The sequence below is a fragment of the Peromyscus californicus genome, unplaced genomic scaffold, assembly GCF_007827085.1.
Source record: "Peromyscus californicus insignis strain IS unplaced genomic scaffold, ASM782708v3 Scaffold_3__1_contigs__length_106647218, whole genome shotgun sequence".
Lineage (NCBI taxonomy): Eukaryota > Metazoa > Chordata > Mammalia > Rodentia > Cricetidae > Peromyscus > Peromyscus californicus.
This window is the reverse complement of record NW_026294551.1, coordinates 13543489-13569527: the sequence shown is the minus strand read 5'-3', so window position 1 is coordinate 13569527 and position 26039 is coordinate 13543489. Positions and strand designations below refer to the sequence as shown.

At 46.0% G+C, this 26039-nt stretch overlaps 1 long non-coding RNA gene across 1 annotated transcript; it reads right to left on the bottom strand.

Moving 5' to 3' along the window:
- Window positions 1-5640: 5640 nt before the first annotated feature.
- LOC128123203 (uncharacterized) lies at window positions 5641-17504 on the bottom strand. Its single transcript, XR_008222598.1, has 3 exons — window positions 13904-17504; window positions 12962-13003; window positions 5641-10674 (listed from the first exon to the last, which is right to left on the bottom strand). It is a non-coding gene; the product is annotated as an uncharacterized LOC128123203 (long non-coding RNA).
- Between the last annotated feature and the right edge of the window lie 8535 nt (window positions 17505-26039).

Genomic DNA, 26039 nt, shown 5'->3' with positions numbered 1-26039 from the left:
TCTTCCTTCTTTAGGTCACATGGAAGAGCTAAGGCCACCAAACCTTCTTTGTTGCTGGGTTTTGCTTGGGAAAATTAAAACTGAAATTCTATCTATGTGCCTGCATGTGTGCACACTATATCATACAAGTATAAACACACACACACACACACACACACACACACACACACACACACACACACTGGAACTTTCTAATTTTTGTCCCCCTGGATGTTAGAATGAAATACCTCTTTTTATGAATGTCACCAAGGTTCCTGTGCTTTCTGGTGGCTTTTTGGAACTCTGTCACTTTGATTCCATGAGAAGAATGATCTTCTAGAACCAGAGACCAGTACGAAGTCAAAGTGGTAAGGTTTTAGGGCTATCTTGTGTTCTCTATCTGCTCCCACCTTCACAACCTCCTCGAAGCAATCTGACCTTAGTTCTTGACAAATTGTTTCTTTGCTCCCGAAGCACTTTTGCTTGGGTTAGTATTTGATGAAAGGGCATTTATTGGTCACTACATGGGAGTTCAGATTACATGCAGCAAATGCCTGACATATAGGCCTGAGGCTCTAGGTGTTGCTGAGACCTCATTTCCTGTCCAGGCAGGACTCCTGTCTGAGCGGCTTGTTCATCCATCTCTCTGCCCACATCAGTGTCTCTTATTCACTTATTCCGCACATGACTCTTGTGTAGTTTGGGGCAGACTCTAACACTACTTCACTCTCCCATTTTCCTGTTCCTTAAGGTGTGGGGAGGAGAGGGTATGTGTCTTACCCACTGCCTCCACCAAAGTCTTTTTATTTCTTAAAGATTTAATTTTATTTTTAATGTGTGTGTGTGCATGTTTGATGAATGCATGCATGCTCATAAATGCAGGTGCCCAAAGAAGACAGAAGAGGGTATCCAACACCCTTAAGGCTGGAGTTACAAGCAGTAATGAGTCACCTGATGTGGGTCCCAAGAGCAGCAAGCACTCTCTCCAGTGCTCAATTTTTAAAAAGAAATACATTTTATTTATTTATTTTATGTGTGTGTGTGTGGGGGGGGGGAGAGACAGAGACAGACAGAGACAGAGACAGAGGGAGAGAGGAAGAGGGAGAGGGAGGGAGGGGGAGAGGAAGAGGGAGAAAGGAGAGGGGGAGGGAGGGGGAGAGGGAGGAGAGGGGGACAGGGGGAGGGAGGGGGAGAGGGAGGAGAGGGGGACAGGGGGAGGGAGGGGGAGAGGGAGAAGGAGAGGGAGAAGGAGAGGGGGAGGGGAGTGTCTGGGTGCATGCCACAGCATACATGTGGAGGTCAGAGGACAACCTGCTTTTTTCCTGCCTCCACATGTGTTCTGGAGATCAAACTCAGGCTTTTTCATCCATCTGGCTGACCCATCATCACCAAATCCTATCTCTCTAAAGTTTCCACTCCTAAGAAGCTTCGCATTCTTAAGCCTCATCATGCCCCTCAACTCACCTTTCCTCTCAAAACCATTTAGAGACTTGGCCTTGGGGGTGGTGATTTCCTTACTCATCCTCTCATGGGAATAGCTCTTTAGGGGTGAGACACACTTCAGCTGCTGGGCTCAGCCTCTACCCTACCCTGGGGCATGCACCTCCCCAACCTGCCGCTCTGTAAAATAACATTCAAATGCTAATACTGCTTAGACCCTTGGGAATGCTCCTGAATAGCTGAAACAAGAAATATGACATCTGTGAATGTCAAGTGTCCAGAGTAGCCGCTGGTAAACTTTTTTTCTATGGAGATCAGACAGTAAATATTTTTGACCTTGTGAAGCATGTGGTCTCTATCCCAATGACTCCATTCTGTCACTGTAATGAGAAAGCAGCAGCAGACAATATATAAACAAATGCTTGTGGCCGTGTTCCAATAAAACTTTATTTACAGAAACAGAGTGCTGGCCCAATCTGACCTGAGGGCTGTATAGCTTGCCATCCTTGGTTTGTGTCCTGAATGGTCCTTTCTTGAGCACTGAGTGTGATGTTGGACCACAATGGAGACACTGGGTTCCAGCCTGGCTCCACTATGGATCTGCTGCGTGACTTTGGGTAAGTCACTGACGGTCTCTGGAACAGTTTGATTTTCCCTTCAGTAAATTATGGGGTGGATCTGCATCAGAGGCTGCAAACTGGCAATCCAAGGTTGTGTCTGGCTCGCAGATGTGTGTCACTTGGCCCATGTAAGAGCCAAGACATTTTGAATTCATTTCCAACATTTCAGATGGGGAGTGTTCATATAAAAATCCAGATTTCTGGCTACTCTTGAAATATCAGAAAATCTGGCACCCCTGGACCCACATTCCCTTGTGGCAGTCCTTGGCTACAGCTGAGTGCAAGGTCTGGTTGCTCTGGCTGGGTGTGCACCCTAAACACAGCAGCCTCCCCTCTGGCCGGCTTCAGCGGCTAATGCTATGACTTGACATCTGAGCATTTGGGTTTGTGACCCCTTAGGAGGCCCCTGTTAGTAATCCAGTGTCTTTCACTTAGTGCAGACTGGCCCATCTTTGCTGCCCAGGGTGTGTTTGTGTCCTGCACCTCTCCCACTTTGTCCACAGTCCATGGTCCTTATTTGACAGGGATGTTGTAGTTGGTGGACGACAGCATCCTGCAATATCAGGCCAATGGCACATGTCCCTTCCTGGCCCTACAGCTGGTTCAGGGCTGCATGAGTGAGCATGACAAATTGTTCAGAGTAACTCTTGGTTTTGCTTGGGATGCTGGCATCTGAGGGGCAGGAGAATGAGTGGGAGGCCTTGGAATCTGCTGGCATTTTTGTTCATGGGCATGAAACCAACTTTTCAACCAATAGCTACCAACGAGAATATGTAGATTCATACCCTACCCTCTTATATGCATTGCATGCATGCGCTTCACTGTTTCCTTAAGTTCCTGGTGTGATTAAACCTCAGTTGTCTTTGGTGGTCCCTTACTGACTCCTGTATTGGCTACCTATCATTCCCTGACTCATTTCATCCATTTACCTACGGGGGTTGGGGGTGGGGAAGTGTGGGGGTGGCGGTGGTTGGAACCATCTTGCAATAAACTACTTGTACCAGAGGCATACTCTCAGGGTCCTGCTTTCTAAGATACCCAGTCAATGAAGGCAACACATTGTAGAACATGGAGAAAACTGAGCCAAAAATACTTGAACTGTGATGGTGGTTTGAATAGCCAAATGGAACTACTCCTGAAGCCCATATTACTTTTGAACTCTTTGTTGTGGTTGTTTCTGAGGCAGGGTTTGTCTATATAGCCCTGGAACTCCCTCTGTGGCCTTGAACTCAGAGATCCACCTGCCTTTGCCTCCCAAGTGCTGGGATTAAAGGTGTAGGCCACTATGCCTTCGCACTTTTCCTTATAAGAGCCGAGAAGTTACCCTTGGTGCTTAGGATGACTTGATAGAAGTTTTCTATTGCTTCCCCAAAGCATTCTATCTGCTATAAAAGTCTGTAGATACCCACAGGAAATTAATCTAAATGGATAATTTATTTTGCATTAAATTCTGTCCTAATTAAAATTCAGGGCTGGAAACCTGTGTTTTCATATAGTTTTTTCCTAAGTTGTCTAGCCAAAATGACCCTGGGTTGATTGTGCTGGGATATTGAACATCTGGAAAGCTCCATACACAAGGTGGACATCAGCAGCCTTCTAAATACAACCTATTATAAAGATCATGCTGTGAGGAACGTAACAAAAAGTGGTTGTCAAGGTCTAGACTGCCATTGATGGTTTGTTCATACATACATAAGCCTTGCAGTGTGCCCTGAGGAGGGGTGACGGGTCAGGGGAGCTGGAGTAGAAGCAGTGTTCTGTCCTGCTGTGGGGTGCTGGGCATGTAGGGGCTCCTCTGCCTGTGATCCCCCTGCTCTGTCTTTCAGGGTACAGGAGAGTCATTCGGCCATTCTGAGTACAGGGACTTCAGAGCAACCAGTCCTTCCCCTATTCACCATTAAAGATGAATGACCAGAGATGTATAGGACTCATCCTCACTCACCCAGTTGCCTGATAGTTTTGACTTTCCATAGTACCAGCTTCCTCTGGGAAACAGTGAAGGGGTAGACTTAGGGCTTGAGGTTTCTCTTTAAGTATAAGAATGTAAGATCCAGGAAAAATATATTTATAGAAAGGCTGTTCTTGATCATTGCCCGGCTTTTCTCTCTCCACTAGAACATTCTAGAACTTCAAGCACCTGCCAGTACTCAAAGGAACCCATGCTAATGGGTGGTCTTAGAACCTGAGCTTCATTGCTCTGCTCCTCAAAAAGAGAGAAATGGGGTAGGGGGAATGCTTATGTGCTCCCAGCTTTCCGATTCCCACTTGGAAAACATTTACAACACAGCTCAGTTCCAGCCTAGATGGCTCAGAATGGAGGCTGGCATCCCAGAGTCTCCCTTACAGGTTGCCTTGGTTACCTGGCATCTTTGATCTCATTTGTGAGAGCAGAGCTCTGTACCACAAAGCTTTCAGTGGACGTACAAAGGATGTCTCTGTACGAAGTCCAGGATGAGAATACTGGGGCAAGGAATGAGGCAGGGCCAACGGCAGTCAGACAAGACTGGCATAAAATCCTAGTCACATCCCCAGTGACTGCCTAAAATGATATGGCTATGGAGAAGAGGAGGACCCTACATGCTTTACATGGGCTCATTGACAGCCATTAACACCAGGAGGATAACTCCTGGAGGGCAAACAGAGGCCATCTAACACATTGGAGGGCACTGCTGGGTAGTTGTTGAATGAATGAAGACATTTGTTGCACACCTAGTATGTGGTGGTAGCTGTGTTAGATACTTCATACATTATCTCTCACTTCATCCTTGTGCTAGACCTTGGAGGTGAGGGGCTATTTATCCCATCTAGAAGGGAAAACAGGCTTAGAACTTGCCAGGAACACCAAAATCTGGGCTCCCATCTACGTTGTTGCCCAATATATGGGTGGGGTGACTCCAGAAGGGAGAGATGGCTGTAGTGTGTAAGGCATAGAACCCAGGTGGTGTGGAATTGACTAGGGTCATGGTTTCTTCCCCTTCCAGCTTTCTTGTCAACTCCTGGATCTCAGTGAAGGAGAAAGGCTGGACCTGAGATGAGAGCCGATTAAACTTCCCTCTAACCTGCTCATCTCCCTGACCCTCAAACAGCAGAGATGGAGGTTCAAGTTCAGAGCTGTCTGCTGAAACAGGACCCAGGATTTGACTGGAAACGGTTAGTTCTTGTTTTTGTCCTTGTGAGTTACCCCTTTTGCAGTCTTCCACATGCAATCATACAAAAATGGATATGAAGTCACTTTAAAAGAAATGTTGGAATAGCATCTAGCTCAGTGGTTCTCAACCTTCCTAATACTGCGACTCTTTAAGACAGTTCATGTCGTAGTGACCCTCAACCATAAAATTATTTCCATTGCTACTTCATAACTGTAATTTTGCTACTGTTATGAATCATAATGTATATATCTGTGTTTTCTGATAGTCTTAGTTGAACCCTGTGAAAGGGTCATTTGACCCCCAAAGGGGTCACAACCCACAGGTTGAGAACCACTGATCTAAAGGTTTTGAAATTCATACATTTAAAAACAAGCATTTGAATAATTTGATCTTTAATCAGTTTTGTTAAAGTTCAACAATAAAAATACATCTTTAAGTAAAATGCACCTGTCTTGGGGTCAGAACAGTGAGGGTAGCACAAGGGTATGAAATGCCTCTGGCTTCCTTGCTTCCAAAGAGTCCAAGGTCGGAGAGTTTTGTAGTGGGACAGACTAGAAGCCCTTCTTTCAAGGGACCAGCTGGAAATGCTTGCCTGGTTCTGGGAAGAAGATTCCAGAATCAACGTACAGAGAGATGGAAGGGCTGGGCCAGACTCTCGAATCTGCCTGGGGGAAAAAATCGTAAGAAGTCAGGGAAAGTGGGGTCTATTGGAACCTGGTGCTTGTAGCCGGAAGTTTCTCTGGTCTTGTCCAACCAACATCTGGGAGTTGCTTGGTCCCAAATAAACACACAGAGGCTTATATTACTTACAAACTGTATGTCCTATGGGTCAGGTTTCTTGCTAACTAGCTCTTATAACTTAACTCAATGCATTTCTATCAATCTATATGTTGCCACATGGCTGTGGTGTTACTGGTCTGTGGGTATCTTGTTGCTCCTTGGGTGGCGGACTGGCTTCTCCCCTAACTCCACCCTTCTTCGTCTCATCTTCAGTCTGAATGTACTGCCTAACCTTATCCTGCCCTCCCATAGGCCAATGCAGCTTTATTTATCAACCAATCAGAACAACACATATTCACAGCATACAGAAAGACATCCCACAGCAGAGGCTGGACACTGAGGAGGCGGACTAGGAAATGGTGGTGCCTGAGTTTAGGGTTTAGGAGCCACTTAAGAAGGTCCTAGGAGGATAGCATAGCCATTGGTGTGTGCTGATCTCTCTTTCTCTCTCTGTCTGTCTCTGTCTCTGTCTCTGTCTGTCTCTGTCTCTCTGTCTCTGTCTCTGTCTCTCTCTCTCTCTCTCTCTCTCTCTCTCTCTCTCTCTCTCTCTCTCCTCAGCTTATAGCACCATAACAGGGAAGCTTATCACATACTATGACCCGATATATTGTACGGGAGATTTCCCCCCCTAATTTAATAATTATTAATTATTTTATTAAGAATATTTTACTTCTACAAATGCGATCACAAATTGCAAGGCAAAGTTAGATATCATGTATGCCTGAACTTGGAAATGGATTCTCAAACCTTCCATTTCAAGTCTTCAGATCAGCTTAATTATAGTATATCCTAAGGTTGTAAGGCAAGATGCATGGGAATTAAAAAAATCAAAACAAAAAAACCCACAGCGTCAAAATCTTGTATGTGTGAATCAGAGGTTGCTTGTTATTACACAATCAAGGTGAAAATGTAGAAATAATTTACACATTAGATGTGGAGGCTTGTGTGGGAATGAATTATTATCTAGACCAGAAGTAGGCAGACAATGAATTATTTTTGGCTTGGGGAAAGACGCATGCCATCTGCGTGGCAGTTACATGGCTCTGCCCATCATACAAAAGCAGCTATGGACACACATAAGAGACAGCCATGGTTTTGTACTAACTATACATTATTTGCAGACCCTGGAATTTAAATTTCATATAATTTTTCTTGTGTCATGCAATACAATTGCTCTCTTACTTCTTTTAAACAAAATTACAAATATAGAAACTTTGTAAATCATGAGCTGTAATGTGCTGTTTGAATCGATAACCTTGAATTGGATTGCTGTCGTCATCAATTGAATTAGCCTTCCAATGATCAACTCCAAAAGATGGATGTAGATGACACTGGAAAAGGGCAGACTGTGTGAGGAAGGAGAGATCTTGCTTCAACTCCTGACAATGCTGGGTTTCTTCACTTGGCTGTGGTTAGGTGGATGTCAACATCATCATTACTCATGAGACTTTATGTAATTACAGCTTAAGCTTTCTTGCATGCCTATGAAATGCTATATAATGCAAACATTTGAAAGCAAGCAGCATGGAAATTAACATATATGTTTTGAGGGACTGTGGGGAGAGCTCAGTTGGTAAAGAGCTCGCTATACAAGCATAAGGACCTGAGTTCGGATCCCCAGCACCCATGAAAAGCTTTGGGATGTGCCTGTAATCCCAGCACTGGAAAGGCAGAGACAGGAGGATTCCAGGGCTTGTTGACCAGTCTAGCCAATCAGTCAGCTCCAGGTTCAGTGAGGGACCGTCAAACATAAATGGATAGTGATTGAGGAAGACGTCAATGTCAACTCCTGCATCCAAATACATATGCGCATATGTACAAGCACACCACCCCTGACATGTGTACACACACCACCATAGACACACATACACAAAAATATGCTTTCCATTAATTGGGTAATTAGCAAAAGTTATTAATTTGACTTTAGAAAGGAAATTCAGTTGAAAGTAGCTCATTTGTTCATTTTCAACACAGTTAAATTTTGTGTATGATTTTATGAGGAAAAAAGGTAATTCCATTGCTAAATACATTTTACAATGAGTGTCTTGTCAACACTGTCCAGTAGAACCATCTGTGATGGTGGGAATGTTCTATTTGTCCTCACGGGGCTACTGTGTCCAACTGGGCAAGGATTATTTGCCTTTTTTATATTCTAAATGTTGATCCAAGTTCAAATCTCAACTGCACCACTGGATGGCTATGTGACCTTACATAACTTACACAGCTTCTCTGACCTTCCTTTCATTTTGTAAAATTCAAACAATAACGCCTCCATGACAGTAGAGTTGAGAAGACTAAGAAAAGCTGGGCCAGGGAGATGCCTTACCTGGGCAGAAAACGTAGTGTTAAACTTGCCGACCTCAGTTTGATCCCAGGAACTCATGAGAGGGCAGAAGCGACTCCCACAGCCTGTGCTCTGATCTCCACGTGCATGAAGAGGCATAGTCCATGCTAAGTTTCATGCCTGTCCATACTAAAGGTTCAATGGCGTTTCCTTTCTAAATATTTTCATCCTCAAACAAACTTTTTTTTTAAAGAAAACCTTTGTGTATGTGCCATGACCCATGAGTGGAACTCAGTCTTGGGAGTCAGTTCTTGTCTTCTACCTTGAGACAGGGTCTCTAGCTCATCACTGCATGCTCCAGGCTAGATGGCTCACAAGCTGCCAGGGTTCTCCTGTCTCCACCTGTCAGCTAACTGCAGAAGTGTTAGGATTGCAGATGGATCTGTATCTGGCTTTATACAGGTTCTGAGGATCCAAATCCAGGCCCTGGGTCCAGCAAAAGCTCTGCCCACTAAGCTCTCTTCCCAGCCCCAAAGCCCAAGAGGAAAGCAAGGCCCCCAAAGCTGATAAATGGCTAAGCGGGCCTACAATCCAGATCAATCCATGTTTTCATGGATCCCTTTGAGTCGCCAGTGAACCTGATAGGATAATAGAGCGATCAAAGTGATCAAAACCTTGAGGTGTGGTATATTCCATTCCTGCAGAACAGAATAGCCTTGAACTCTCCTGGGTGTCTCTCTGTGTTTACGAGGAAAGAAACCTGGTCTGTAAATGCTGAATGAGTAAATGAATCCAAAGCATCGCTAAAAGGAAGCTGCCTGGAGCCCCAAGTTGCCCATGAGTTAGGCAGCCTCCCATCTAGCAGGAACTTAAGTTACAAGGCAGGAAAAATGAAACGCTGAATCCCAGTGACAAGCAAGCATTTAAAAATTGACTTTGACAAGCTTGTTTCCCCTTGAACTTTTCCCAGGCCGACTTTCTCAGAAAGTAATGACACTTGTCCTGAAAGACATCCCAGAGTTTGCAAACCACACTTGGCCTGCACACGTTCCTAAGGGGTGGGGCAGAGATGGGGGGGGTGTTGTAAAGCTCCCGGGGGTTCTAAAGACTGATGTTTATGGCTCTGTCCTTGGCGCTTTGATGTGTTATCCTGGATGGATGGTGCAGCAGGCCACATTGTTTGTGGGAGTGACTGAGTTTTTGTTTTATCAGATTCCTACACAGAATATCAGGGTGGGGAGATTACAGTGAGTGTTTGGAATTCGGATGGGTTGGGTTGCTAGTGGTGTGGGAATTTGTCAAGCTTGAGTTTTGCTTGTGGGAGTTGGATGCTGGGTCTGGGAAGGGTCTGGGGCAGATGGACCACTGGGGTCTCAATTCTGCGACCCCGGGGCCCCATCGGCATGACTCTCACGTAGCCCCGATTCTAGACATGTGGTGAGCCTGAGCCAGGCATAGTCAGGACTCTGTTGGAGGCCAGAGGGCCAGGGAAGAGATGAAAGACACAGGCTGTCTCTCCACAAAGCACAGAATGCCCCTGCCCCCCAGCTGCTTCAACAAGGAGCCGGAAGGTTCTCACTCTCGATGGATGGGCGACTTGCTGGCTGATTCAGCCCGAGCCTCAAGTCCTGGCATATGGCATTCTCCCAGCCCTGCACTGACCCTGCTGGCTCTGGCCACCAGTGTCTGTCCCTTTGGATCCCCAGGGCATAGTGCCCTGCCATGGCAACAGCTGAGGGGGGGGGAGCCCTTGCCTTGCCTGAGGATGGCCTGAGACGGATAGGCTACAGGCCTAGTGCCAGAGGGGCCCCTCCCTTCCTCTCCTTGGGCTCTGTAGCAGAGCTGGGGGCAAGGCCCCAGCAGGTCTTTCTCTTTGGAGGGGCACAGAAAGAAAGGGTATGGAGTGTGGGGAAATCCACCCAAAAAGCAGGTGTCCTCAGCCACAGTCTCCCATATCTCCCTCCACCCCTACATGCCCATGGAACCAAATAAACCCCTAGCTGGCCAAGAGAGGTTGAATTTGCTTGGAATTACCTCAAAGGGAGGACTTAGCACAGTGACTCACTTGGATCCAAGCTGTGCCAGACCCAAGCCTGAGAAGATGCCCTTTTCCCTCCTGACGCCCTCTCCCCTGATGAGACAGAGGACAGGTGGTCCATTGGTCCGCCTACCTCCAGGGTCATCAGCTTGGAGGAACTGAGTGAGGGTGTTTGACTTGCCAATGTGGGGAACCTTTAGTGAGCACAGCTGGGAAGTGGAGCAGTCAAGGCCGGGAGGGGGGGGCGGGGGAGGGGGCAGGAGAGGGTGTGGTGGGAAACTGTGCTCTTCTCCTCTGCAGTGGCTCTCACCACAGAACAGCACAGCCAGTCTTGCATAGTTGTCTTCTGCTCTCTGCGTCTCCAGGCTTATGATGACCAAGGCCCTGTATATTCAAAACAGAGCGGGTTTGGTTAACTTCTTCACCCATAGTGGAACGTCGGAAGTCATTTTGGATACCTAAGTCAGAATCCCAGTGGCTGTACTATTTCTGCAAGTATATTTTTTGATGTCAAGGTCAGGCCATGAAGCCCTACATCCAGCTCACACTATTGGGAAAAGCTAGTATTTAGGGGACAGGTGAAGGACTCACAATCTGCCTGGCTCTGAATGTGGGCATCACTACCACACAGTTCCCGTTTTGGATTTTTGGTTCCTATATATATTGAGATCAAGGATGGCATTAAAATAAACCAACTTTGGATACGCTGATCACCTTAAACTTAGAATCTCCTAAAAATGTAGGGTAAAGCAGCTTCACACCCGATAAAGGGATTTTTCCGTTACAGGAGGGGCCAGGGCTCAACAGAGACTCAAGCTATTGTTGAGAGCTCTTTGATAGGGCCCCTGAAATGAAAATTATCAAATGGCTGTTTAAAACATGCCCCCTTTTGTTTGATTAGCCCACTGCAGATAACCTTTATTAAATCTGATCTGAAATAACAGGCGCGGCCGGGCGCTCCTTTGATGCTGTGGCTGTTTGCTTCCTGTTTATAGAGTGCTGTACGCTGCACCAAGAGATAGGGCTGTTCTAAGGGAAATTAAGACATAAGAGTCCCTTGGCTATTTGCTGGCACTGTTTTGATGTTTTCTTGCTCCCTAGAAATTAGCATATCCTTTTCAAAGGCTGCCTCTGATGAGAGTAATCCTTTGCCATGATGTATTTGCTGAAAGTCATCAATGATAGTGTATTGTGTGAAGAGATGACACATAAAAGGCATGATGCCAGATTATTGATAATGAAGCATCTCGTGTAACGGTTGCTTTCGGCTTTCTGAAACATACGTTGACACCATAAATACACGGGGTTTGTGTTAATGAGGATTTAATGCTTCGGAGATTTTTAAAGAAACTTGCACGGAACAATCTTGCAAAGGAAGGCGCTAGTGAGGCGCAAGTTTAATATTTTCACTAATTTTACTGAGTTATGCTCAATCAAAATGTTTCATTGCTTTGGAAATAAGACATGCTTATAAACCTTTTGTTTCTCTTTGTTTGTGTAGCTTGAAGCTGGTGAACGAGAACGGCAGCATGGAACAAATCTAGGGAAAGGATTTTGCCCACACACCTAGAACGTTTTTAAAAGAAAACTAAGTAAGGGGTGTGGGAGAAAATGACAAGGAAGTGGAAGAAAGAAAGCCACAGGAAGGGGAGAAAGAAAAACTGGGAAGGAAGCAGAATGAGGAGGAGAGAAAGGGAGAGAAAGGAATTAAGGAGTGGAATAGTGAAAAGTTAGAAAGCAGAACCAAGAGAGAAGCTAGCGAAGGAGGAGGGTAAACAACCAGAAGAAGAAAACCGTGAGAGGCGGAAGAGAAAGGTCTGAAGAAAAGAGGGAAAGAGGAAAGGGAAGGAAAAGAAAGGAGAGGGGAGAGAGGTGTGAAGGAAAGACCAGAGAGGAAGGAGCAGGGAGAAAACAAGTTAAAAGAATAGGAACAGAGTAGAGGAAGGAAGAGAGAAAAAAGCAGGCAGGGAGCAGGCAGCATGCATGCATGCATGCAGGCAGGTAAGCAGGCAGGCTGTAGGTAGGCAGGCGGCAGGCAGAAGACAGGTAGGCATGCATGCAGGTAGGTAGGCAGGCAGGTGGTAGGCAGAAGGTAGGTTGGCATGCATGCAGGCAGGTAGGCAGGCAGGTGGTAGGTGGAAGGTAGGTAGGCATTCATGCAGGCAGGTAGGCAGCAGGCAGCATGCATGCAGGCAGGTATCAGGCAGGCAGGCAGGCAAATAGGCAGGCATGTGTAGGCAGGCAGCAGGTAGGTAAGCAGGCAGGCTGTAGGTAGGCAGGCGGCAGGCAGAAGACAGGTAGGCATTCATGCAGGCAGGTAGGCAGCAGGCAGCATGCATGCAGGCAGGTAGGCAGGCAGGCAGGAGGTAGGCAGGCAGGCAGTAGGCAGAAGGTAGGTAGGCATTCATGCATGCAAGTAGGCAGCACACAGGCATACAGGCAGGTATCAGGCAGGCAGGCAGGCAAATAGGCAGGCATGTGTAGGCAGGCAGCAGGTAGGTAAGTAGGCAGGCAGGCAGGCAGCAAGCAGACAGGTAAGCATTCATGCATGCAGATAGGCAGCACACAGGCAGGCAGGCAGAGGCATTCTGCTGGCCTGTGTGTTCCTGTGTTGTTTAAGGAAGGAACTGGAGCCAGACCTAGCTCAAAAAGCATTTTAAATTTGTCTCACCTGAAGCCATCAGTAGATACCCTTAGTTTATAGTTGGTTTTCCTGAAAGTTTAAATTGGAAGAAAGCTAAGCTGTCAAAGTCCTAAGCAGAACTGTTTTCAAACTTACTAAGACGGTCTTGAGTTCGGGCTCTTTCTATGAAGATTTGGTATTACGAGATTGGTATTACCGGAAGGGGTAGAATGCAGTGTGCAAAGCCCTGGCCAAAGGATGCCCTCCTCCCTTCACCCTGACTCCACTACCCATTGATGCCAAGCAAGCGGCTAGGACACCCACAGCACGAGCTGCTGGCTCTTAGCAATCTGCATGCTTAAGAAGAATGAAATGTTCCAAGTGGTGAGCTTTCTTTTGTCTGCTTCCCTATGCGTTGAACATGTGTGGAGTTGTCTATTTAAAGATCAAAAATCTTTTTTTAATTATGGATCCATTGTTCTTGGGCTGAGGTTTAGAATGTTTTTCTCCTAATCAAATAGATGTTTGATTCCGATTTGGTAACTGGAAGACACAGAAGGGGTGGGAGGTAGCTAAGTGGTGTGGAGGGAAAGAATGGCGCTGGGGTTGCCCTCTGGGCATGGGAACTCTCTGGAGACCCTTTTGTGATCTGTCCAAAGGCTATATTGGTGCAGGTTCAGTTTTACGAATTCAAACCTAAGATGGGGACCAGGAGAAATTGTTGTTATATTTCTTATCACCTCATTGACATTCTTCAGTCCCTTTGATTTCTCTCCTAGGTGAACACACCTGCTCCAGATGTTCTTTTGCTGTGTGTGTGTGCATGTGTGCATATTCATGTGTGTACACATACACTGTGTGCAGGTGTACATGCATGTGTGTGTACGTGTGTGCATGTGGAGGTCAGAGGACAACCATGGGCATTGTTCCTAAGTTCCGACTGCCTCTGGTATTTTTTGAGACAAGGTCACGCACTGGCCTCTAACTCACCAAGTGGGCTGGCTTGGCAGGCCGGTTAGTCCCAGGGACATACTGTCTCCACCTCTGTAGCATGGGGATTACAAGATAACAAATTAAAGGTATGTGTCAATAGGCTTCCTGCTAGTGTGTGTGTGTGTGTGTGTGTGTGTGTGTGTGTGTGTGTGTGTGTGTGTGAAAAAGGTCTTACTCTATAGCCCAGGCTGACACTCAACTCATCATATAAACCTTTAATCCCAGTTATTCAAGAGATAGAAGCAAAGAAGCTCAGTGTCTACCTGAAAAACTTAGCAAGACCCTGTCCAAAAATAAAAATACAAAAGGAATTAGAAACGTAGCTCAGTGGTAGAGTTCTTGCCTAGCATGCACAAGACCCTAGGTCCAATTACTAACACAGCAAAACAAACCACAAATGACTAAAACTGAGGAAACCAGCTCATTTTCAAATATGCTAATATGTGTGATGTTATTCTTGCTCACAATTTCTTCCTCTCTAGTTTCCTGTCTTTCTTCCTGGAAAGTTATTCATGAGCAAATTAAAATGAGCTACCACTGTCAAAGTTACAACCCACAAGCAGTATCATAAATCACAATTGCCACAGCTTTCGAGGTGACACCAGTCTGTAGCTCATGAACATGTGGGCACTTTTACTGCAATAACTTGGTCACATCCCAAGTCATTGATGAGTTGAGTCATGATTACCTGCTCTGCTCACTACCACTTTCAACCACCTCCATCTCAATAACATCAAGCATCCTTTTTCTAATATAAGCGACACTAAAAATAATAATTAAGCCTACTGGGATTGCCTACTCTAGACCAGGGCATTCAGAGTATGGTCCATTGACACTGGCCCATGAACCTGTTTGACTTAGCCTTGACATCTTGAATATCTTAATGGGCCAGTGACCTTGCCTTGTGAAGCAACTTCACACTGATCATGTCTGGACTATCGACTGCCCTTGAACTCTTCAGAACAAGAGAGTCATGTCCTTTACCTCTAAACCAGCCCATTTATTTCCCAAACACTTCTAAGTGAGTCATGAATAGCTCCAGATGAGTTTTATGTAGAAGGACAACGTAGTGGTGACCCCTCCATAGGGTACCCCAGTGCTGGGGGACAGGTGGGGAACAGAGACAACCGGATCTTCAGAAGCTCAGCGACCATTTTCTGGTTCTATCAATGGACTTCCTCGGGTCTAGTCTCAAAGCTGAGGGTGAAGACTAATTGAGGAAGACAAAAGATAGTGGCCTCTGACTTCCACATGTCCATGCATGTGCTCCTGTAGACACATGTGAGCATTCGAGAGGTATGTGTCAATAGGCTTCCTGCTAGTGTGTGTGTGTGTGTGTGTGTGTGTGACTTTTATGGCCCCTGGAAGGTCTGTTGTTCCAGGATCCCATGGGACTTCTGGAAGGCTGGTACCAGCACTCAGAATCTTCTTTACATAACGCCATCTGCTGGGAAGGCAAAAGCAAGAGAACTACAAGATTAAGGCCAACTTTGCCATTGTAGAGAGTTCAAGGCCAGCCCGGGTAGCTTAGCAAGCACCTGCCCCATAATAAAAAGTGAAGAGAGAGCCAGGGCTATGGCTGAGTGGTAAAGCACTTGCCTAGTTGGTGTACGTGATACCCAGGATTCCCTCCCTCTCAACCTTGTCCAGTAATGTTGAGAGAGAGAGAGAGAGAGAGAGAGAGAGAGAGAGAAGAGAAAGGATATTAAATAATTATCTTCTCTTCTCCCTTTTGGTCATTTATTTTTAAATTACTTTATCATCATAGTGTGTGTGTCTGTGTGTGTGTCTGTGTGTGTGTGTGTGTGTCTGTGTGTGTGTGTGTGTGTGTGTGTGTACATGGTGGTCACCTTTTCAGGAGTCAGTTCTTCCCTGACAGTGGGTTCTGGGGATGGAATTCAGCTCTGTCAGTCTTAGATGGTAAGTGCCCTTACTGGGCCATCTTTCCTGCCTTGACCCCTTTCAAAAACCAAACCTTGAGTCCTTTGGTCTGGAAGGAGGAACATAGAGAGCTCACTTCTTTTCTTTTGCTAGGATTGCTTCTCAAAGTTGCTGTCAAAAGCGGTTAAAATGGATTCCGTTTGTCACACAATTTAACATGTCTCCAGGCCCAGGACAGACACCCGTGGAGCACTTGTGGCTATACACTCAAGTTCCTTGTTTGGCAGTCTCAAACACTTCCCTCTGCTTTCTTTTTTCCTAAGATAAACCACTCCCCAGAAGACTCTCTCGTCTCCACTGGCCTCTACTGGAGACAAATTCCCCAGACTGTTCCACAGGGTCTCAGAGCAGGACAAGGTTTGTCCTGCATCAATGTCAGATAGCTCCACCTCTGCTGGGCTTCTCAATCGACTCCCCTGAGGTTGAGGCAGTTCCTCAGAAATCCCGAGCCCCAGCATCTGTGGATTTTGACACTGAAGCAAAACCGTAATCACTTTTTAGGAAACGCGAGCTCAAAGTCACACTTGCGGAACAGCACACACAGGCAGCCAAAAACCAAAGAAAGACACAAGAAAGCGGCTTCCTTCCTCTCAGCTTCGGAGAGGCATGGTAATTATGTGACTTCTCCCTCCCTGCAACCTCATCTAAACAAGGCCAGGCAGCTGGAGCTGGTAGCTGGCATTTCACACTCCAAACCCACCCCCGACTGGAGTCTTCAAACCTGTTTCAAAAGTTTCCTTTCAACCTGGACCATTCAATTCAGTCTTTCTTCCTTGCCTTTAATCCATGTACCTGTGGCAGTGCTCTGTGGAGGAGAGAGGGGAAATCAATGACTCACCTGCCTACATGCCAGACTCGGGGAACCAGCTTGAAAGGGGACTGCATCATTCTGTCAGCCTCCCTTCGGCTGCCAGGAGCACTTGACTTCACAGGGCAAGAAAACACGCTGTGACAGAAGATGGGGGGGCTCATTTGATAGGAGACCGACCTTTCCCAAGGGTCTTGGTGGAGTTAGGAGGCTTGTTCTTCGTTCACAGCAGTATTCTGCATGACCCCAGATTTGACAGCTCCGTTCTCACGATCCAGATTCACAAAGGCATCGCAGTTGCTGACTGGGTCTAATCAAATGCAGTGTTGGCTGAGTCTTTTGGGCAAGTGACACCTCTTAGAGATGTTGTAGTAGTGTGGTTAAGGTGTCTGTTCCTGATTCAGGCACCCAGCTTCGAATTCCAGTACTGTCAACTCTCTACCCCATGATGTGTGGCATTGGGTAAGTTACCTAACATCAGGAAACCCCAGTTTTCTGATCTGTAAATGGGGATCACAATAATCTTCACATGTCTGTAGTAATTCACAAAACATAGAACCCAGCCTGACAGGGGCACCCTGTCCACACCATGAGAAATGTAGGTGATGCACCCCACCCCCATTAATTCCTTCTGGTAAGGTGACAGATAAAAGCATAACCAGTCTCCCCAGCACCTCCTCTCCCAGACACAGTCTCATGTAGTCCAGGTTGGTCTTGAACTCCCGACCTTCCTGCCTCCACCTCCCAAGAGCTAGCCTTATAAGCATGGAACAGCACGGTGCTAGGGATCGAACCCACAGCTTTGTGTGTTCTCGCAAAGCATCCTACTAGCCAGCCTACATCCAAGCCCACCGTTTCCTTTCTCTCACCACTAAGATTTCTTTGCAGCCATGTGTATGTTGTATGTTTGTATACACCCTTGCATGTGGGTCCAGGTGTCCCCATCCTTTTTTTTTTTTTTTTTTTTTTGAGACAGAGCCACTCACTGATTTGGCTGGACTGGCTGGCCACTGAGTTCCTGAGATCTCGTCCCTGCCTCCTCAGCTCTGGGATAGCAGATGTGTGTCACTCTGTCCAGCTTTTTACACGGGTTCTGGGTATTGAACTCAGATCCTCAGGCTTGTGTGGCAAGCCCTTTACTGAGTCTCTTTAGCTTCTGTGTTTTCAAGGCAGCTAAATGCCTCTTAGGGGGAAATCTTTTCTGTCTTCTCGAGCTCCTTTGTTGCCCTGACACAGAACTCTTAACCATAAATTGAGCTGCGTACCCATGTAAGATCATAGGCTTTCACTGCCCCCATCCCCTCCTCCCCTCTCAGCTCAGCCCACAGTAAGTTCCTCTTCCTGTGGCCACTTCTACGTCCGTGACCTTTATTAAACCATGGACTTTTCTGATGGGGCAGCACCCTCTCTCTTCCTCCAGGGAGTCCTGATGTTGGTTCCTCCTTCCCTCACCCATGGTGGGAACTCCCTCTGCTACCTGCCTGCCTCCGATGTCTGAGTTCTCTATCTTTTCACCCCTTGTTTCCATCTCATGAACTCCTAGAGGGAAGGTCCTGGCTCCAGCATTTTCTGAGTTAAGCTTTGGTGCTGACGGAGGTGTGTCATGGCTTGAAGGGATCCTCATCTTTTGGTGAGAGAAAAGCTTTCTGAGTTGACAGAGGTCTCTGGAACACCGACTTCTAGTGTGGGGACTCTTATCCCAAGGGCCATTTCGAATACTCTGTTTTTGTTTTTTTTCAAGCTCAGGCTACCCATCCACTTGATATATAGTCGAAGATGATCTTGAACTTCTGATCCTCCTGTCTCTACCTCCTAAGTGTTGGAGCTGAAAGTCTCCTTTATTTATTATTATTATTATTATTATTATTATTATTATTATTATTATTATTATTTTGGTTTTTCAAGACAGGGTTTCTCAGTGTAGCTTTGGTGCCTGTCCTGGGTCTCGCTCTATATACCAGGCTGGCCTCGAACTCACAGAGATCCGCCTGTCTCTGCCTCCTGAGTGCTGGGATTAAAAGCGTGCACCACTACCACCCAGCAAATGTCTCATTTATTTGGTGTTGAGCATCAAAGCTAGAGTTTCATGCATTCCAGGCTAGCACTCTACCATTTGGACTCTTTTCTACTGTATTATCTGTTCTTCCCAATCATTTACTCTGAAATCCAGGCTTCTGAGTTTGCCTGGCCTTTTTCTCACTCTTCATGTGTACCCATTCCCTTGAGCAAAAACATTTTTCAGATCTAGGTCAAACAGCACTACTCGCCAAACTCATCATCCGGGGTATATAATATAAGTGACCACTATAGGCTGATTCTGGGTTCAGAAGTTCATCCTTCCTGTCGTCTAACTCTCTGGTCCAGGAGAATGCATGTATGACTAAGGTGGATTTAATACTGATATTAAAGGAGACCCAGCTAGACATAGGACATCACTCCAAATGTGGTTTGATACCATCCCTGAAAGATCACATGGCTGTGCCAATGCTTGGTCACAATTCTTCACCCTGGTCTTGGTCTTAGAAATAGGGATGTGTTTTCCATTCTTTGAGTTTTGGGCGCAGCATCATTTGTTTCAAGTAAGGAGATGCTGGTGGACATGATATCAGCAGGTTAAAAATGTGCCAGGCAAGGGGTGTAGCTCAGTGGCAGAACACTTACCTGGCATGCATGCATTTTAAGTCCTGGGTTTGCCCCAGCACTACAAAAAAAAAAAAAAGAAAAGAAAAGAAAAGAAAGAAAAGAAATGCTTATACGCTGGACTGGTCCTCTTGTGTCTCTGCTTTGGATACAAGATGAATGGATGTGCTTTAGTGAATTATGAGTTCTTGGCAGGGCTCCAGAACGGGCACACATTGAGCAGATCCGAGCCCAGCCTCTGATGAGAAGCCAAGCCCAGCTGTGCCAAAGCCAAACTCTGGCTGTCCAAAGATGGTGAGAAAGGATACATGGTTTTTGTCTGGGGGTGTTTTTGTTATGTAGCATTACTGTGACTGTAGCTAGTGTGTGCTGAGGGCATCTCAGAGGGATCTCTCTTATTTTACAGAATCCACTGTTTGCAATGACCCAATAGTGTGATCTACTGGATTCAGAAGGACTATGAGGCCAATTTGAGCTCATGGTAAAAGAGTTCTGGGATTGATTAGTTAAGTCTGCCGCAGAAAGCGTCACAGTGGTACAGAGTCACATGGTTTCCACCCTGTGTTTAAAGCTCTTCTGATGAGCTATTTTGCCGCTTCCCAAAGACAGCCCAGAGTACAGGAGTGGGGTTCACTGTGAAGCACACAACATATTCTCTTGCATTTGCATATTCATCTCTCAGGCTATCAACAGTCTTCCAGGCACCATGAGCACCAACAACTTCTCAGGAAAAAAAAAAAAAAAAAAAAGCATTTCTTCTGAAAAATGTAAAGTCAACTCGATGAACAATTGACTTCTTTGTGGAGGAATGATAAGGTTTCTCTTCTTTCATATGTAGATATCACATTGGGGTACCTGGCCTGATAAGGGGTGCATAGCTAAGATTCCAGCTCTCACTTTTTCCCTTGGCTGGACGATTTGTACAATGCAAAAGCTGCACTGTGACAGGTCTACCACTGATAAACAAGCAAACCCCAAGTACAGGAATGAAGATAAAAAGCAAGTTCTGTCCGACAGCGTCGGCCCCGCCCACATCCTTTGCTTTGGAGTTTTGAAGGCATCATCTCAGCACTTGTGGATTCCAGTCTCGCAAGTCGTGTATATTCTGGGAAGCTAAAAGAACAGTTTAGTTAACAGCAGGTAAGACTACCACCTGAGAGACGGTCTGTTCCAAGAGGAAGAAGCATCTGCCCTGCTGTTTCTCCATGCTTGGGAAGGCAAGAAAATGCCAGGCTGAGAACCAGCTTCCTCAAATTCCGCCTGTTCCTGCTTCTTAGGTACCATGGAAAGACAGCTGCTGAGGAAAAGGAGCCTCTTCTGGAAGGCAACAGAAAACCGGGTAAAGAGTGACCTTGGGAATTCGATTGCCAGGGTTTGAAGAGCCGAATAAGAAGCAGCAGCATCTGGTTCCATTTTGCTTGTGAAATTATCTCACACTGACCAAGTAGGTCCTTTCCCAAGTCTATAAATACAGAAGACACACACATGGTTGTTATCAAACAGTATTGTGCAAAATGAAGTTGGCTACTTTACGGTGCCGTGGAGAAGAATGGCAGGCATCTCAAACACATGCGTTCCTCTTTGTTGGGTCTGGAAGCAATCACTCATGAAGACTGCTACTTTATCTCCAGAGAAAGTCCATTCTATAAGAGGCATCATGTTGCATTAAGACCAATGTCATGGGCAAAGCTGCAGCGAGCTGGAGGGCACAGGACCTTGACTGCCCACATGATTTAGGGAAAGCAATGTGTGTCAATGACAGAAGTCCCAAGCCCTGTCCTCACCCCAGTCCTGATGTGGTCTTTTGAATGAGGTCTCTAATGTGCTGACCATATGTGAACTTGGAGCCAAAGGGAATGGACTCCCTGGGATTTTTTTCTTTTTTTCAATTATTCTTTTAGTTTCAGAGCCTCCATGCATTGTTGCTACCTGGTTCCCACCTCTTGACAGTTCCTGGGGAATGCACAGGAGATGAGAGGCAGAAATCAGGGAAAGAGCCCCAAGCCTTAGCTGTGATGAGCTTTGAAGCTGCTCCATATTGAACCAGAAAGAGCAGATGGAGAAAGGAGGAAGTGATCCTGTCAGCCGGCCATTTGACTGAGATCTCTCATCCAGCAACATTCCAAGGAAACACAACACCCTCTCCAGATGCAGTTTCCCACAAGATCTGTATGAGCAAAAGGATGGTGGTGGGAGGTAAAGGAAAGAGTGAGACAATGAACTGCAGGGCAATAAAAAGATGATGAGGGGGAGAGGAGCCCTGAGATCCTTCCCTGACTGCCCTGGAATTCCCAGCTGTTCTCACCAGTGACTGGGTTGAAGGAGAAGCTTGCTCGCACTAGACCAGGGTGCATGAACTGTGTGTCAATGACCCACAAAGGAAGACTTTTGTGGCAGGGATGAGATTTGTATCCAGAATTCATTCTTCTCTTTAACTTTGGTGTCTCCAAACTTACAGCCCCGGTGGCACACCTTGATACTGCATGGTCGTTCGTATACCATGTAACGTTCTGGTCAACAGCAGACTACACATAGGATATTGGTCCCATAAGGTTACACTGCTAACTGATGTAAGCCATCTTAGTCTAAGGATGTCATGATGCCATATAAGCCTGGGGCAATCATAACACAGTCCACTCCCTTGTCATTATGAGGTGGAAACTGTGGGAAAAGTTGATTTATAAGAGTTCCGATTTCCCTGAAAGGGTCCTGGTGCGGGATTTGGAAGAAAGAACCTGCTTTATAGGCCTGGTGCTGGGAACAGCATGGGCAGATTTTTCTTTGTTTCTTTGGGTTGGTGCTGATGTGAGTGGGAGACTTAGAGCATAGCTCTTTCCCAGCACTCTGGCTTGGGGTGGTTGCAAGTCAATGGAGCCAGTAGAGAGTTGTACAGTCATCTCTGGCCCAGGAGGTCCACAGATGATCAGCACTGTTCCACCCAGAAACCCTAGACTTTTATCACCCTAAACTTCTCCTGATGTGGGCTAAGAGTAAACTACTAACTCTGCTTTCCTTCTTCCACACCTGTGTGAAGGAGAGTGCTGAGATTCTTGGCATTAATGTTTTTGGTTTGTATGTTTGTGTGTATGTGTGTGCACACAGACACATTCCACAACAGGTGAGGTGTGGAGGTCAGAAGGCCGCTTACAGGAGTCAGGTCTCTCCTTCCACTATGCAGGTCCCTGGGACTGAACTCCTATCATCCATCAGGCTTACCAATATGGTATCTTCACCGCTGGAGGCATCTCAGCAGCCAGCTTGGCTTTTTGCTTCTTCTTTTGAATTTTTGTTGTTGTTGTTGAGACAGAATCTTGCAAAAATATATCGCATAGGCTGGATTCAAACTTATGTTCTTCCTGCTCCTCCTGTGTGTTGGGGTCACCAGTGTCTCTCTCTCTCTCTCACCTCCTTCCCTCCCCGCTTCCTCTCTCTCTCCATCTGAAAAATCTAGGAAGGACAGAGGAGTTCGTGCTTTTCTGAGGGTGAATTAACAGTTAAATAGTCACTAGTTTTCAAGCTGGAAGCCCCTTCAGCACCAAATGTCCTCTGCTTGTGAACACACCAGAGGTCCAGAGACAGGGAGCAGGCAGAGAACAGCAGGTACAGAAAGGTGGGATCAGTAAGAGCTCTCTGCACCAGGTGAGGAGAGGGGCATCTAGACCACACCACGTGTCCCCACCTCAGCAACAGCGATGTCCTTGCCTGACCTTCCCTCGCTGCTGACTCCACCCCAGGCCCCAGAGAGGGCTCCCTGTCCTACTTCAGTCCATGCAAAGTGGGACACTGATGTGTGACAGGCTTCCAGGTGCCCTAGTACTTGAAGCTACTCCAAGAGGGAGAAGAAATAAAGTTTAGGAAACCTCAATGAGAAAACGGGCAGGTTATCACACTTCATTCCTCTCGCCTTTTGTTGGCACGGACTGGAGAACACAAATTCATAGGAGCTGCAGGTGTCTAAGAAGAACTTTGATTTTTCTAAACATTTACAATTCTCTTTTATGTACGCAGTCAAAAAAGGGGGCGAGGAAATCGAAAATGGAAATCTTTCAGCAAATGCGTGTGTCAGGGAGATGCCAGGTGCCCTTCGGAGGAGCGCATCCTCTGAAAGCCTCCCAGGGAACAAAGAGGAGCAAATTTCCAAAGAAACGCTGGTCCCACAGAACCAGGAGCAGAGGTGGATCTGAGCGGGAGGGGCAAGACTTGTACTGATGGTCAACGGCAAGTCTGGGTCTGGTGTGGTGAAGTGACAGCCAACAAGGGCAGGAAGTGTGGGAGTCCTCTGTCTTCCCAGCTTTCGGAGCTGTGTCCTTAAGGATACATGGTTTCCTGGATGCTGTCCCAAAAGGAACCTTCCTAGGACTCTCCCTTAAAAGATAGATGTAAGAGATGTATTACATTTGCTCCCCCATCTCTCATCTGATCCCATGTTCTATTTTAACAAAACAGTTCCTACTGTGTAAATAATCAAATAGAAAATTTCATGAATATCAATGCTAGGAATACATTTAAGAACTGTGCAAAAATGTACATCAAGAAAATTCGTTCTAAGGATGAACACGAACAGGAAGCCTAAAGGGGAAGTCTCTTTGTTCTTGGATGAAGGGGCACCATATTAAGGGTCCTTTCTCCCTAAATAATTCTGAAAGTTCACCCCAATGTACCTCAAAATTTCAACACCTGTTTTGAGTGCCTGATAAAAATAACTAAAATTGTGCTGGAACAGTGTAACAATGAGACTAACTAGGGATCCTTGAAAGAGTGGAAACAAGGGAGAATTTGCCTTCGTAGATAATAAACCACATTATAAAGTTGCAGTGATTTAAACAGCATCCTACCAGGAAGAGAAAAAAAAAGATTAGTGGAACAGATTTAGAGTTTCCAGAATTATAGCCATGTAAATCTCAGAATATGGTGTGTGATAAAGGACATTTTTAAACAAGCAAGGAAAAAGATAATTTATTGAATGTGTTCAGGATAACTGGCTAGCTGTTTAGGGAAAAAATGCCATCATCCCCCCAAATAAATTCCAGACACTCTACATGTGAAAAATAAAGCCACAAAAGCACTACAAGAAAGTGTAGATGAATAGTCATATAATCTTGAATGGAAACTTCTAAAGTGGCAAAAAAAAAAAAGGCCATAAACCATAAAGAAAAAAGTTGGAACATGCGGCAACATAAAAATTAAAAACTTGTGCACAGCAAACACTGTCAAGAAAATGAAAAATGAGACACAAGCAAGAAAAAAAATGTAGGACGTGTGTCAGAAGGTTAGTACCCAAAATGAACATTTCTGTGCTAATAAGACGCCAAACAACGCAATAAAACAACATGAGCCTTCACTGTCGATAAAATGGCTTCAAGCTCAGGTTGTCAGACAAAACAATGTTTGAGACACACACACATCCTAAGGAAACTGTATTCCTTGCCTACCTAAAATTCTAATTGAATCGGGTAGCTTCTGTTTTTAGTTGCTGGAGCTGGAAACCCTGTTCTAGGCATGTGACTTCATGTTGGTCTCAGGAAGTCAGCGAAGGAGAAAGAAGTGAACTGACCTCTCCAACAATGGTTTCCTCATCCGTCAGGGACAAGAACCAAATGGGGCAGCCTATGGGCTGCATTTGGAAAAGGATTTGCCATAGCTTCCCAGTTAGCCTCCCTTTTCTCCATACAAGGCTCACATTACAAATGGACAAACAGAGATTCAAAAAGACAAAGGTACTGGCCCAAGTCCACTCAGCTGAGAGGACAAATTAGTTCATGCATTCTAGGCCTAATTACCCCACTCCCTGCTTCTGCCTTCCCTAAGTCCACCCTTCCCTGGCTTCTCTCAATGGCCCAGTGTGGTTCTCTTTTCTTTAATTTTTTGGTCTTACTAGATCTGGTCGCTCTGTCTGTGCCCCAGGGCTCCGATACTCCCCCCCCCCAATCTGGCAGCGCTCTACAAAGTGGAAAGAATCAATCTCATCAGCATTTACTGTGGAGTTTTGGTCATGACCTTGGTTGAGAATTGGAATCAGCGAGGAAGTTTTGTAGTCTGCACCCTCCAACCATAACAGACCAACTAACCCAGGAGATGGGGTGCAGGTGTGTGCGCATGTGTGGGCATATATGCATATGTGTGTGTGTGTTCATGCATGTGTGTGTATGTGTGTGTGTGTGTGTGTGTGTGTGTGTGTGTGTGTGTGTGTGCTCACATGTATGTATATACCCATGTGTGGGCATGTGTGCCTATGTGTGAATACATATTCATGTGTGTTACATGCATGTATATTTCCACATGTGGGCATATATGTATATAACCACATATGTGCACATGTACATATGTGCGTACATGTATGTATATATCCACATGTGGGCGTGTGGAGATCAGGTTGATGTCCGCAGTCCTCCTCCAGCGTGCTCTCTGCATTTATTTCTGAGACAGGAGCTCTCGTGGAACCTGCAACTCACTGCTTGTCTAGACTGGCTGCCAGCAGCCCCTCTGACCCTTGTGACCCCCCATGCCTGTGCTGTGGTTACAAATGGCACGGCTGTGTCTGGCTTTTGTGCAGATACTGGAGATCACACTCAGGTCCTCATATTTATACAGCAAACGGTGTGGCCACCGATCTATCGCTATAGTCCCAGAGATCAGTATTCGTTTAACTCTCCAGGATGTTTCGATGTGTAGCTACAACTGGCGATAATGGTGATGGAGAGTTCATGGAGGTCTCGAGGTTGGGAAACATCTTGTCCGATGAGG